The 14,714-nt window shown below is 58.4% G+C and overlaps 1 protein-coding gene and 1 long non-coding RNA gene across 8 annotated transcripts in view; one reads left to right on the forward strand and one right to left on the reverse strand.

The window, feature by feature from the left end:
* The window catches only part of LRRN2 (leucine rich repeat neuronal 2), a 57,193-nt gene that overhangs the window by 29,599 nt on the left and 12,880 nt on the right, over positions 1-14,714 (reverse strand). The window lies entirely within an intron of this gene.
* Positions 171-7,639, forward strand: LOC149122506 (uncharacterized). Of its 7 annotated transcripts, none has more exons than XR_016219551.1 (4): positions 171-1,002; positions 2,929-3,023; positions 5,301-5,424; positions 6,383-7,639. It is a non-coding gene; the product is annotated as an uncharacterized LOC149122506 (long non-coding RNA). The 7 variants fall into 7 exon arrangements; XR_016219547.1 differs by lacking the exon at positions 2,929-3,023 and having other exon boundaries at positions 664-1,002; positions 6,383-6,507; positions 7,419-7,637; XR_016219546.1 differs by lacking the exon at positions 2,929-3,023 and having other exon boundaries at positions 665-1,002; positions 6,383-6,507; positions 7,422-7,637.

Raw genomic sequence — 14,714 nt, forward strand, 5'->3', positions numbered from 1 at the left:
CAGCCGGAGCCCACGGTGCACCGGAACGAGAGAAAGGCCTTTAGGGTCTGAGGACAGCCCGCTCGGGAGCAGGCAGGGATCTCCGTCCTACAGCCACAAGGAGAGGACTGGATCCCACCCCCGACCTGGACGAGCGCACAAGCGCCCCCGCCCCCACCCCCACCCCGTGCCAAGCCCGGCCAACAGTCTGATTCTGCCCTTGTGGTGCCTGGAGCCGAGGAACCAGCCGGGCACAGCCAGCTGGGGTCCCGACCAACAGGGCCACCACGAAGGAACAAGTGCCAGTCACACAGAGCCGCTCTGTGTGGTCATGGGAGCAACAGGAAACGAATTCGGGACCAGATGGGGACTTGGTGCTGTGTGCACCTGGTGGCCTGCCTGGGAACTGACACTTGGCTGATGGGGAAGTGGAGTGAGGAGACCAACCCTCGACCGTCTCCCAGACGTGGGGCTCAAGTCCTGCACCCCAGGCAGCAAAGGCTCTCCAGGGGGGCTCCCGGGTGAGTTACCCAGAAAAGCATCTGAGGGCTCACCCACCGGGCAGTGGCACAAAGATATGGGGAGGAGGGGCTTAACAGCTCTCGCTCAGGACAGGTGAGAACCCCATCGCCCCCGGGAGGGCTTAGAATCCCACAGCCTGGCCCTGCATCCCTCATCTGCCTCCCTCCCCGGCTGGCCCCTGCCCGCGCCCAGGTGTCTCCCTGTAGCAAGATAACAGGTGCCCGCCGCTGCTGCTCCCCAGCGGGATGCCTGCGTGCAGTGCAGCAGGGGGCATTTCTCAAGATGTCTTTAATTAGTGAGACAATAGGAGGCTGGGAGAAGAGAGGTTGTGGATGGCTCACACTCCGTCAAAGCAGCGCTGAGCCCAGCAGAGAGGGAGAAACACAGGAGAGGGGAGGGACCCTGGAGGGACCCTCCCACGCCCAGGCTGCGGCCGGCCGCCTTCACATCACCCACCCTTCCCAGGCCAGCCGGTCTCCTCCCAGAGCCGTGTGGAGCCAGGTAAGTGGCAGCTGCTTAGGTCTAGCTAAAGAGGCAGGGCTGCGTGGCGGGAAGAGCCGAGAGGTGGGATTTTGGCTCCTGGTCTTGTTATCCGAGTGAAGTTAATTGCTCTGAGTCTCAGCTTCTCTTCTGTACAATTACAGTCATAATACCTACTTTGCAGGGCGGTTGTTGTAAAGATTAGAGATGTCAAAAAAACTGCCCCTGCGGAGCCCGTGCTGGATACGTGGTGGCGATTTCTATTATGAGGGCGCGCCGCCCACCCTGGATCCCAGCCCCCAGTGCAAATCACCTGGAGCACTTGGTAAGGTGCAAGTACCCATCCCACTCCTCGCTCCTGACCCCTCCCTGTGGGGGCGGAGCCCAGGAAGTGGCAGAAGAGACCAGCTCTCCAAGGCCAGTGTCTGCACCCCCCCACCCCAGGGGAGAAGGGGCTGGCCCAAAGCAAGCCTGCACCTGCGTGCCTCTCAGGAGGCGCCCCCACAGATGGGGAGAGCTAGCGAGACTTCCCTCTGCTGGGGGCTGTGTCTCAGGCAACCTCTACACCTGAGCCAGGTGAGGTGGCTCTCACTAGGCACAGCCTCCGAGGAAGGGGCCGGAGCCTCCATCTCATTTTGCTTCCCTTGTCAAATGCAGACAGGCTGACCCCTACTGAACACCTAATATATACACCAGGAACTGTTCCACTCACTTCACATGTAGGAGGGTTATTTCAAAACAGTCCTTGGAAAATGGAAGGAAAGATAAATTTATTTTGTTGCAAAACATTATTGAAAATCATGCATACAAGGGATCTTTAAAAAATTCATGGAGGGGGCTGGCATTGTGGTGTGGCAGGTAAAGCCACTAGATTAAACTCCGGCATCCCCTGTGGAAGCTGGTTCAAATCCTGACTGCTCTACTTCAGATCCAGCTCCCGCTAATGGCCTGGGAAAGGCAGTGGAAGATGGCCCAAGTGTTGGGTCACTGCCACCCTCATGGGAGACCCGGATGAAGCTCCTGGCTTTGGCCTGGCCAGGCCTGGCTATTGCAGCCATCTGGGGAGTGAACCAGTGGATCAAAGATCTCTCCCCTCCACCAACTCTAACTTCCTAATAAATAAATAAATCTTTAGAAAATTAGTTCATGGAAACTTGAGTCTTCATAGAAAATGCATATTATGTAGAAAGTATGTAAGGATTTAAACATTTTAACTTTAGTTGAGAGGGAGAGAAAGAAAGCAAGCTCCCATTTGCTGATTCACTCCACAGATGCCTGAAGTGCCTGGGGCTGGGCTGATGGGGAGCCAGGACGTCTCCCATGTGGACTGCAGGGCCCCACCACTGGAGCCAGCACTGCTGCCTCCCAGGGTCTGCAGCAGCAGGAAGCTGGGGCCAGGAACTGGAGTGGGATCTGAATGGCAGCAGCCGGCCCCAGCGCCCTGTGCTTAACCCCGAGTGGCCCCGATGCCTCACTCATAGCCCAACGAGTGTCAGCAGGGACCTGTGGAGAAGGAGCGAGACGAACAACCCGGGAAGCAGCATGAGGAGGCTTTGGGGTGCTAGAATGTACTTTGGGGGCTGGTGTCATGGCACAACAGGTTAAGCCCCGGCTTGCGACACCAGCATCCCATATTGGGGCACCAGTTCAAGTCCTGGCTGTCCTGCTTCTGACCCAGCTCCCTGCTAATGCACTTGGGGAGGCAGGTGAAGAGGGGTCAAGCACTTGGGAGGCCCAGATGGAGTTCCTGGCTGCAGCCTGGCCCACACTCGGCTGCTGCAGCCATCTGGGGAGTGAACTAGCAGATGGAAGATCGATCTCTCTTTTCTTTCAAATAAATAAATCTTAAACAAACGAGAGCCTGCTTCCTCAGTTGATAATCAATGAGCAGGATCCACCCAGCTGCCTGCGTTCCTTCTGCAGCCCCACATCTAAAACCCCCCACAGATCACAAACGCACCGCCTCTGGTTGCACTGGCCACGCTGATGGTACCGGATGCTGCCTGCAGCTGGGAGCTCTTTGATTACCCGCAACCATCCAGGTGACCCAACCTGTGCTCCTGGGGGGTGGCCCTGGGCAGTCACACCCATCACTGCTGTTCACCCCAGCACAGGCTGACTGCACTCGCTGCTGTCCAAGTCCACACTCAACAACACATTATACAGTAGCTTGACATTGGCCGTGTTGACTGTGCTCAAACCATGGAAATCAGCCCCCTGCCCCAAGCTCCCCACTGCTGTTACCCAAGGCCGGGCTCTCTGGCCAGCCCTGGAGATTCACCCAGGAGCTGGGGAGCCGAGGCCTGGGCGCCACAATCTCCGTTCTCTCACCCCCACGGCCAGTCCCAGCTCCCCCAGCCCTGGGCTAAAGCAGCGGCCAGGTAGGGGTGTGACACCGGTTTTGTGGCTGGCCTGCTGGAGCCAGCTCCCACGTTCAGCTGTAAGACCTACATCACGCCCCTACTCCGGGTCTCCTTCAGTTCATGGTCTACACTGGTGTGGGTGGGTGGGTTCAGTTCATGGTCTACACTGGTGTGGGTGGGTGGGTGGGTTCCACTCTTTCCTCCTTCTTCTCTACGCCCCGCCCCTCCATCCTCTCCCAGTCACGCAAGCACCAACTCTGTGCCCACATGGGACGCAGACAGATACAAACAACAAGGAAGACCCAGGAAGCACGCGCTGTCCATCGGCTGCCAAGCAAACGAAACACACACAGCATCTCCGTACAGTGCGCTATGATTCAGCCACAAAAGAACAGCACTCCCGCGTGGGGGAGGCTCGAAGCCAGCGTATGAGCCAAAGAAGCCGCACACAAAAGGCCACCCATCAGATGATTCCACGGAGAGGAGACGCGCGGAGCCACCACTTACAGGAGTGGGTTATCACCAGCTCGCATCCGATGGCCGGATGGCGGCAGTGCCCGGTGACTACTAAAGACACCAAGTCACACACTCGGAGAGGGCGAGTTTCACCGTGTGTGAATTATGCCTCCATTTTCACAAAATCTCTCTGAGGACATCCGTTGTGGTGGCGGTGGGGCTGCTTTTATGGAAAGTTGTTTTGTTTTTGTTTTGTTTTGTTTTTTTGCTCTCCCTTTCAGGCTGTTGTTATTTTGGCTTGTGCTTTTTTTCTAAGCTGATGCATAATTTTGCATGCTGATGGCGTGCAGCGTATTCCAGCCCACGTACACAACGCGTAGTGACTCTATCAGGGTAACCGGCACAGCCATCGCCTCCAGGATTTATCCTTTCCTTGTGCTGGGAACGTCGCAGTCCTCTCTACTGGATGTCTTGAAACACGCGCCTCGTTGCTGTCCACCGCGCTACAGAAGCTGGAGTTCTGCTCCTCCACCACGCCCCGTCCATCCTCCCTTCCCAGACCTGGAGACTACCACCCTACGCGACTGCTACGAGACCCACTTCTCACGCAGCCACGGAGAAGTGAGAACAGGAAGTTCTCTTTCCTAGCAGATCCTTTCCTTAAAAGTCTGGTAATTCGGGGCCGGCACCATGGCTCACTTGGTTAATCCTCTACCTGTGGCGCCGGCATCCCATATGGGCACCGGGTTCTAGTCCCGGTTGCTCCTCTTCTAGTCCAGCTCTCTGCTGTGGCCCGGGAAGGCAGTGGAGGATGGCCCAAGTGCTTGGGCCCTGCACCCCATGGGAGACCAGGAGGAAGCACCTGGTTCCTGGCTTTGGATCGGTGCAGCACCCGCCATAGCGGCCATTTGTGGGGTGAACCAGCAGAAGGAAGACCTTTCTCTCTGTCTATAACTCTACCTATCAAAAAAAAAAAAAAAAAAAAAAAGTCTGGTAATCCTTGGCCAATGGCTCATGTTTTTTTTTTTTTTGGACAAGGAGAGTGGATAGTGAGAGAGAGAGAGAGAGAGAGAGAAAGGTCTTCCTTTGTCGTTGGTTCACCCTCCAATGGCCGCTGCGGCCGGCGCACCGCGCTGATCCGATGGCAGGAGCCAGGACCCAGGTGCTTCTCCTGGTCTCCCATGGGGTGCAGGGCCCAAGCACCTGGGCCATCCTCCACTGCACTCCCTGGCCACAGCAGAGAGCTGGCCTGGAAGAGGGGCAACGGGGACAGAATCCGGCGCCCCAACCGGGACTAGAACCCGGTGTGCCAGCGCCGCTAGGAGGAGGATTAGCCTAGGGAGCCGCGGCGCCGGCCGGCCAAATGGCTCATGTTTTGGCATGAGGCGTTAGAAGCTGATTGGAGGTTGTGTGGGAGGGGCGGAGCTTGTTAACAGGTAGGTGGCACCGGGGAGGCCTCACCGGAGCTGTCACAGCTGGTCCACTCACTCGCATTCCCAGGGTGCCCTGGAAGCAGCTTCCACACTCGGCTTGCAAACCCCGTTTCTCAACACACAGCCTTGCCTTCCTGCCCCGACTCAGCACATCTGGGGTTCTGACTCTGCCAAGTGCAGTTCTCTCCAGGGTAAGGCAGGGTCAGCGGTGGGGTGACACCGTGGCCTGGGGAGCACTGTCCTGTTTGGGGCCCTGCCCGTCTCTGCATCTCTCTGTGGTTCTCCAGCAGGAATCCGCCCGCCTCTCCTTGGCTTCTCCTTCACTTCTCAATGTCCCAGACGGGACCCGCACTGCTTACTGCCCCCTTGGGAGCAGAGACACACAGATGTGCTCCGCCCACCATCATGTGGAGGCGCTGATTGACCACGGCCGTGACCAGCCACACCCGACACGGAGCTGCACATAACGCTGACTTGCGAGAGCTGGGAGACGGATGCGGGAACCCTCGGGTTCCTTGGAGACTCCCCAGAACGAGTTCTCTGGTGGCAATCGGCCTGCGTGACATCCACACGGGCCTGCCACACTGGCCTTCTGGGCAGGGGGCCGTCCCTGGAGAGAGGGCCACACTCACCCTCACCACCAGCCTAGGTCTCCAGCACCCGGCCTGGGCACCTTACATGGAGGCTGGCCTGGAGTGGTTTGGCTCAGAGGGGGAGGGAGAGGATCAGCCTCTTTGACCCCCTACGATCTGGACTCCATGTGCTCCGAGAACTGCTCCAAACCCAGCCGCTGTCTCCCACCCCTCCCCCAGCCTTCTGAGAGCCGGGGCATTGGCAGTGGTCGGCAGAGTACAATCAACTCGCAGGGTACACGGCACAGTTCAAAAGTTACTTGTGTGGGCTCTGAAATGCACGGTAGGATTTTGCCCCCAGCCTACTTACTATGCAAATGAGTTGATATGTATGAAATGCTAGGAACAGCCTGGCTCATGCTAAGTGCATGATAAGTGTTTGCTATTATTATTACTAAAATTGTGTTTAGCTTGGGTGTGATGGAAAAACAAATTTGCATTCCCTGCCCCTCTGCAACTCCCTGAACAAGGAAAAGTCAAGAACTCCTGGGTCTCTGGCCCCTGTTTCCATAACCAGGAATAAGACGCCACCTACGCACGCTGCTCGTGGGCTTGCCCTGTTCACCAAGTTGCTGACCTCGCTTCCTGCCAGCCCTGCCCCTGGACACTTCACCAGGAACTGGTGAGCTGAGGCCTATAAAGGTGTGTGAGGTCCTCCAGGGCCCAAGGCTGCCCCTGTCGGGTCCAGAGCGGGACGGGCAGGTGCAGCTTCCTGGCCTCGTGGCTTTGCCTCCTGGGCGGGTCTCAGGTGCAGGTGCTGCTCCCGCCAGCCCTGCCCGCCCTCGCTGCTCCTCCCAGAGCTCCCTCTCCCTTTCATGGCTGATTCTCCGTGCTCCTTGCCGTCTCTGTCAACGCCACGGTCCCTCTTTTCCTCCCCTGGGCTGGGACCTCCTGTAAGGGGTTTTGCTCACGTTGGGGCTGGCGTGCAGTGACTGCTCATCAGAGTTTGCCTTCTTTTTGGAATGATGGACTTCCCTTTCAGTACTGCCCTGTTTCTCTGCTCTGTTCCCTCAGTGTCCAGGGGAGCCAGCAGAGCCCTCAACGTCACTTAGGGCAGGGTCGCTCCAGCGCGGGGTCAGGACTGGCACTTGCTGAGGGGAGCGCGCTTGTTCTCGGCGAGTCTCGTCTCTGAGTGTTTGCATTTAGAGCTGCAGTTGGTCCCTTTCATCAGGTCCCCAATGGTCCACACACAGGGGTCCCCAGCAGTGCCTGTGCAGGGACGGCCCGGGGCCGCCACGGCAGCACCGGCCACGGCTCGTGGGCCTCTCATTGCAGCCCAGTGCCCGAGCATGGCCTCCTTGGGGAGGCTGGAGGGCCCTGCAGGGAGGGGCTGGAGTGTGGCCCTGGAAAACCCGATCTAGTCTCGCCTTCCTACCCCTCTCTTTGTTTCTCTAACAGAGAACAAAGTAAATGAAAGAAGGAAAGTTGTTTGCACTTAAAAATCTTAATTTTCGGGGCTGGCGCTGGGGCACAGCAGGTTAAGCTGCGACCTGCAGTGCTGGCATCCCATATGGGTGCCAGTTCGAGTCCCAGCTGCTCCACTTTCAATCCAGCAGAAGACGGCCCAGGTGCCTGAGGCCCTGCAACCACATGAGAGACCCAGAAGAAGCTCCTGCCTCCAGGGAGACTCAGATGGAGTTCTGGGGTCCTGGCCTTCGGCCTGGCCCAGCCCTGGCTTTTGTGGCCATATGGGGAGTGAACCATCGGATGGAAAACCTCTCCCTCTGTTTCTCCCTCTCTGTAACTCTTTCAAATAAATAAATCTTAAAATATTTTTTCATTTTTATTTTCTTTGAAAAGTAGAGAGAGATCAAGAGACACACAGAAAGGAGCTGGTTCACTCCTCAAATATTTACAACAGCCAGAGTGGGCCAAGCCGAGGCCAGGACCCCATACCTCCATCTGTCTCCCATGTGGGTGAAGGGACACATGTACTTGGGCCAGGGACTTGCCCACGAGTCAGCTGGCTCCAAATCCGCACAACTCCTCGCCTGGCACTGAGAATCCTGCTCCAGGCTTGTCGTGAGCCCCGAGAACCAGGGCTGCCCACCCCGAGACCCAGCTGGGGACAACGGCCTCCCCAGGGCGGTGAAGGGCCCGCAGAGCCTCGGTGCACACGAGGCCAAGACCAGAACCGCATCTCCTCGCATGCTTCAGTTCCCCGGGCCCGGTAGGATACTGCCCAGCGGCCAGTCCCATGCCTCGGCGCCCGCCTCCACCCTCCCTTGCAGCACAGAGGGTGCCAAAGGTGCAAAGAAGGTAGCTGCCAGAGCTGGGGGTGCAGAACGGGGCGTGGCGCCCCCGGGGGCCTCCACAGTTTCTCTGGCAAACAGCACTTGGGGGCATCGGCTCACGATCCCGGCTCAGGGGGTCGTGTCACATCGGATCGCAGCCCTGAAAGCAGACCCAAGGAGCTCTGCCAGGCACTTCCCCGCGGTTAACCTGGCCCTCAGGGGTCCGCCCACACAGCACACGGGAGGAAGCCGACCTCAGGGTGTCCTGCTGGGATCTGCACCCAGTCCTCCCACAGGGCAGCCTGCTTGTGCAGGGCAGGTGGGGATGGCTCACCTGGGGGCCACCCCGGTTTCTCCTCGCTGCCTGCTCCATGTCCTCCAAGCGTGACCCCATTAGCCTGGCAAATGGTGGCACTCGAGTCGCCACGGCACACTCCACGCACGAGTGGAGACCTTGGGAGCGGTGCGTGCGTGTGCACGTGTGTGTGCGCGCGCACGCGTGTGTGCTTGGATGGCCACTCTCGCCCTGCCTTCTGTCACCTCCCTAACGGAGAGGCAGGGCACGGTGCCCCACCGGCTGGCATTTGTCTTCCCCGCCGGGCCCCCAGAGGCTATTAAGCTGCTGTTGCAAGACTCAGGAGGGAGAAAAATGACAGCCATGCACCAGGAGCAGCAAGGGCGAATGGGACGCTTGTAGAATGGGATCCAGGGACAAGGCAGGCTTGAGAAATGGCCTCGAGCTTGGGGGACGGACAGGTCCCCCGACAGCAGGGCAGGAGGACGGCGCCTGGGCCTGACTGAGAGGGTCACTCCCAAATGCCGGGCAGCCTGGGCTCCAGGAAACACAGCAAAGCTTACTGGGGTCGCTGCTACCTCTGATGGTACTGAAACACGAGACCCGCTGTCCACCTGGCCCCGTCTCACTCCTCCCGAAGCACTGCACAGAAACCACAGAGGCCGCAGGGCGGCCCCGGCATAGATGCAAAACTGCACCCTGGCCCCGTCCTCCGGGCCACTCCGTTCTCCGGCCGCTGCCCTAGGCACGCTCCGCAGGGCCTTTTCCAGATCTGCCCCTCACTGTGTCCCACCTGCACCTGTGCCCTGAACACACCCCCTGCCCGAAGTGCGGCAGCCTCCTCCACTCCTGGGCCCAGCCGGCCGCTCTCCCCCACTCCCCGTTGACTTCAGGGACAAAGGCCTCCTCCTAGTGCAAACCTTCCTCATCCCTTCCCAGCCCTGGACGCTCAGCTGTTTATTTACTCTCCCTCTGCTTTTAAAAGCAGCGATACAGGGGCCCTGGGGCCAGCGCTGCAGCACACTGGGTTAAACTGCTGCCTGCAGCGCCGGCATCCCATATGGGTGCCAGTTCAAGTCCCGGCTGCTCCACTTCCAATCCAGCTCCCTGCTGATGCACCTGGGAAAGCAGTGCTTGGGCCCCTGCACCCACATGGGAGACCTCGATGAAGCTCTGGGCTTTGGCCTGGCCCAACCCTGGCCGATGCAGCCATGTGGGGAGTGAACCAGCAGATGGAAGATCTCTGTCTCTCGGTCTCTTCCTCTCTCTCTGTAACTCTGCTTTTCAGATAAAATAAATCTCAACACACACACACACACACACACACACACAGACCCCAGTGATGGAGACACCCTTTCAGTGCACTTGTCTTGCTTAGGCCCCTGTGAGTCGGGTTTCAGTCCCACAGCTCCCCTCAACCCAGTAGTGCTCCCCAGAGCTCGCCCTGCACGGCACAAGCCCTTCACTGGAGCGCTCGCCCTGTGCCCGGTGCCTGGCCTTCCACCCCCAGCTCAGCCCTCTGCTCCCACAGGTCCTCTCCCCGTTCCTTTCCAGTTTCTCTGTGCCCCTCTCCCCTGTGCCACCCCTCACAGCGTCAGCGTCAGCCCAGGGCTGTTGCACACCCGGACCTCGTCTACACCACACACGTCACACCCTCTAGCGCACTGTCGTCATTGAGCAGAGGCCACACCCTGTCTGCCTCTCCTACCCTGGCTCCTGGTTTGGCCTCTTCTGACCAAAGCAACGCGTTCCTTTGGGACCACAGGACCCATTTCCAAGCACCCTCTGAGAAAGCCCCGGGCTGGAGACTCCACGCAGCTCCAGGTGTCCCAGCAGGCTGTACTCGGCTCTCCTGTCACCTCACCTCTGCAAAGGCAGCGACAGGGAGGGGCGCTGGAGCGAGCCCATCTCCTGGGCGCTGTGCCCAGGTGCAGACCGCTCCAACCTGGGGCTGCTCTCCACACAGCACTGCCAGCAGCTCCACAAATCCTCCGTCATTAACCCGCCAAGGCCCTGCCGGGTGGCAATAGTGTATCAGCTCCTCTCTGAGCCAAGACACCCAGCGCACGGGGCAGCTGAGGGTGGGCTCTCCGGGACTCTGCCAGCACAGCCTGACCCGCGCCTGCTGGGACAGCAGTGGCAGCAAGAAGCCACGACGGAAGGGCTGCTTTGCCTTCTGAGAAAATAAGCAACCTAGAAACTGGATGCATAACGCCATGCAGAAAAAAAAAAAAAAAAAAGACACATATTGGAACCAATAGCTGTGGGCATTTTAGGCAATAAAATGCCAGCCCCCAGGGTGACCTATTTACTGCTAATTTTCCGTTTCTGATATTGTTGTGATTGAAAATGCAGGGGCCAGCCCTGTGGCACAGCAGGGATGCCCCACATCTGTACGAGAGCGCTGGTTCGAGTTCTGGCTGCTCCACTTCCAGCTCCCTGCTGATACATCCTGGGAGGCAGCAGAAAACAGACCAAGCACTTGAGCCCCTGCCACCCACACGGGGGACCGGGACGGGGTTCTGGGTCCCTGCTTCAGCCCGGCGTAGCCCCAGCTGTTTGGGAGCATTTGGGGAGTGAATCAGTGAAAGGAAGATCGTTCTCAACTCCTCTGCCTTCCAGGTAGAAGAAAATCAATAAGTAAACATTTTTTAAAATGCAGCTACCATGTAAAGTGAAGAGGGACATATTCCTCTCTTGCAAACGTCTGGGCACAGGGCTAAGTTGGACACGACTGGTACCCACGTGAATACAGATGCCGTTCTGTCCACAGCCTCATAGGCTAACATTCATTGAGTACCTACTATGCGTAAAGCACCAGGCTGGGTGCTCAGAGAATGTGGGCAGTAGGTGCCCTCATCCCAATCAACATCCATTGGGTGCTATTCCTAAACGTTGATTCGGTGGCACCTACTAGTCGTGTGACCCTGGGCAAGTTTCCGCACGTGTAAAATGGGGTGATGCAGAGGTCCCCGAGGGAGCGAATGGTTAAGCCACACGCTATCACGACATGAAGGGGCAAACTACTGAAGCAGGAAACAACTGGGAGGGGCCTCCAGGAGATGACGCTGAGTGAGAAACACCCGCGGCAGGAGACGACACTTGCAGAAGATGGTCCACACTAGCAAATCACGAACTAGCAGGATTACAGAGACGGAGAGATTCGTGGTTCGGGGGGCAGCACAGGGGGTGCTGTGAAGGCGCAGGTGTCTTGACCACACGTGCAACCACTCAAAACCACGCACGCACAGCAAGTGCAGCCGTCGCTGGTGAACCCCGGATATGCCCCGTGCGCTACAGCAGCGTCGCTTTCACAGCGAAGGGGCTCCACTGAAACAAAGGATGATGTGCACTGGGGAGGGGACTTCTCAAAGCTCCCTCATGTTAGGCAAGACGACCACGTCAGGGGAGGCTGGACAGAGGGCCTCAGACTTCCTGGTGCACTGCTTTGCTCGTCAGTGAACTTGAACTCATACCCTGCACCATCGCGTGGTTTGAGGATTCACTGAGTCAGCATGAACATGTTGACAGCAACCAGCATGAAGCAAACCTTCACACATGTTGTCATTTACAATATATTTTAAGGGGCCGGCACCGTGGTGTAGCAGGTAAAGCCATCGCCTGCAGCGCCAGCATCCCATATGAGTGCTGGTTCGAGTCTCAGCTGTTCCACTTCTGATCCAGCTCTTTGCTATGGCCTGGGAAAGCGGTAGAAGATGGCCCAAGTGCTTGGGTCCCTGCACCTGCATGGGAGACCTGGAAGAAGCTCCAGGCTCCTGGCTTCGAATCAGTGCAGCTCTGGCTGTTGTAGCCAATTGGGGAGTGAACCAGCAGATGGAAGACCCCTCTCTTTTTTCTCTCTCTCTACCTCTCCTTCTCTCTGTGTAACTCTTTCAAATAAATAAATAAGTCTTAAAAAAAAACCCATAAAATATATTTTAAGTTTTTTGAGAGGCAGAGAAGCAGGTGGGGGGATTCCATCTGCTTGTTCACTGCTCAAAATGCCTACAACAGCCAGGGCTACACTGGGCCAAAGCTGGGAGCCAGGACCTCAATCCAGGCTTCCCACCAGGGGGGTAGAAACCCGATTACTGAGCCATCGCCTCTGCCTCCCAGGGGCTGCGTTAGCAGGAAGCCAGAGTCAGGAGCTGGAGCGGGGAATTGAACCCAGTGTAGGAGGCAGGCATCCTACCAGCATCCTAACCGCCAGGCACCACCAGTGGACTATGAAGGACCCCAGGCGCAGGGAATGGGGCAGGCAAAGCTCGGAGACGAGAGGCAGCACGGGACGGCGGAGGAACCGGGGCACCTGGGAGACGATGAGGGCTGGGGAAGGCTGGCAAAGCAGGTGGGGCACGGACATGTCAAGAGCTCGGGTGTGGCCCTGCGGGAGGCAAGGGCAAGTCCTCCCAGCAGCCTCAGCCAAGAATAAGCAAGAGGCCCAGCTGGACGCACAGGTGTGGACTGGCCTTAACCACACGCTGCACCCAGACCCCCCACCCTCTGCCACCCGCGGCGGCTTTCCGTTAGGTTTTGGTGCCACTCCTCCTCCCACGGCTGCGGGTGGCCTGGAATCTGCAGCAGCAGACAGCACAGGAGCCGCGAGCACCAGGCCCTGTCTACCTCTTGGTCGTCGGCTGTGTGCCTGCGGGTAAGCCACCAAGCCTCTCTGGGCCAGCGTGGAGCCGCAGATCCCAACACACAGCCCTACTTCCCTGGCTGCCTCGCAGGGCTGGCTGTGAGGACAGAAGATACCAAGCCCACAGCGCATGGGAAAGGCTGGAGGGGCCTGTGTGGGGAACTACACCGCATCTGGGAGCCCCGCGACTGTGCTGGGTAGAGTGGACGGGAAGGGAAGGGACAGGGGAGGGCAGGAGGAGCCCTTCAACCCTCCTGCCTTTCCTCTAAGATTTGTTTTATCTGAAAGGCAGAATGAGAGAGAGAGAGAAAAATTCTCCCACTTGCTGGGTTCATTAACCAAATGGCTGCAACACCTGGGGCCGGGTGAGGCTGACGCCAGAAGCCTGGTACTTCATCCAGGTCTCCCACGTGGGTATGGGGGAATAACCACTTGAGCCATCCTCTGCTGCTTTACCAGGCCATTAGCAGGGAGCTGGACCAGAAGTGGAGCAGCTGGGACTTGAACCAGTACTCTGATATGGGCTGCTGGTGTCACAAGTGTCTGCTTACCTCACTGAGCCACAGTGCCAGCCCCAATCCTCCTCATTTCTATAGCAGCCCACTGGCAAGGCATGGTCATCTGGTCTACCAACACCACACTCAGGGAGTGGTTTTCCCTACCCTCATGGGCTCACAGCCTAGTGGGTGGCAGAGACAGACATTTCTCTAACAAGCACACAATTATACCACGATGTGCTATGCAACTGGAGGTGGGAGAAGCCCCTCTAAGGAAAGGCTGTTTGAGCTGAGATCTGAAGAATTCAGTTAGGGAGAGGTGTACAAGGGGAAGAGTGAGGATCGCGTGGCCTAAGGAGCTCAGGAACTGAGGAACGGGCGGAAGCCCAAGTGCGGCGTGTAGGGTGAGGGGACGCCGTGGGACAGGCTCGAGCCAGATCCTACAGCAGCCATCCCACTGCCCACCCACAGGGCACTGTGGTCACTGGCGAGGTCAGAGCGTGGGAGAGCACGGAACAAGGGCGGAGCTGCGTCCTCCCAGGTCACTCTGGCAGCCTGCAGGTACAAGAGTGGACACTGACTTTGCAACCCCAGGGGTCCAGGACAGGGGCGAGGGCAGCCTGAGCCCAAGCGCAGCTGTCACCGGGGAGCAGGAGGGGTCTCAGTGCCGTCTGGGAGGTGGCCAGGAGCTGGTGACGGACTGGAGGAAGAGCCAAGAGAGTCCCAGTGTACAGCACACAGGACTGTTCACAGCCATGGGCCGTAGCAGAGGGGGATCGGGCAGCTAGCAGAACTGCCACCGCGGATGGAGACACGCCACCAGGACGTCCGTGCCAGCTGGCACCTGGGCAGGTGGCTGTGAGCGAGAAGACGCAGACGGGATCTGGGTGTCATCCATGTGACATCGGGAGCTGCTCGCCGGCTGGGGTGGCCCTGGGACACAGCACCCAGTGAGAAGACCTTGACCCAGAGCCCGAGCTATGGCACCACCTGAAGGCCGGCAGGGGAAGGATGAGTGGGCACAGGAACTGCAGTAGAGGCCAAGGGACAGAAAATGTTGAAAAGCAGCGGGAAATGCTTGTCAGAGCTCAAAACCGTGCCTGCCTTTAACCTCGGGCAGCTTCTCAGCAGGGAGGCGGGGCTGGGGATGCAGGGGGCAGCGGGCACTGAGCGTGGGGCAGCGG

Source organism: Oryctolagus cuniculus, chromosome 13 (genome assembly GCF_051225735.1).
Source record: "Oryctolagus cuniculus isolate XC-2025 breed Fujian yellow rabbit chromosome 13, ASM5122573v1, whole genome shotgun sequence".
NCBI classification, from domain to species: Eukaryota; Metazoa; Chordata; class Mammalia; order Lagomorpha; family Leporidae; genus Oryctolagus; species Oryctolagus cuniculus.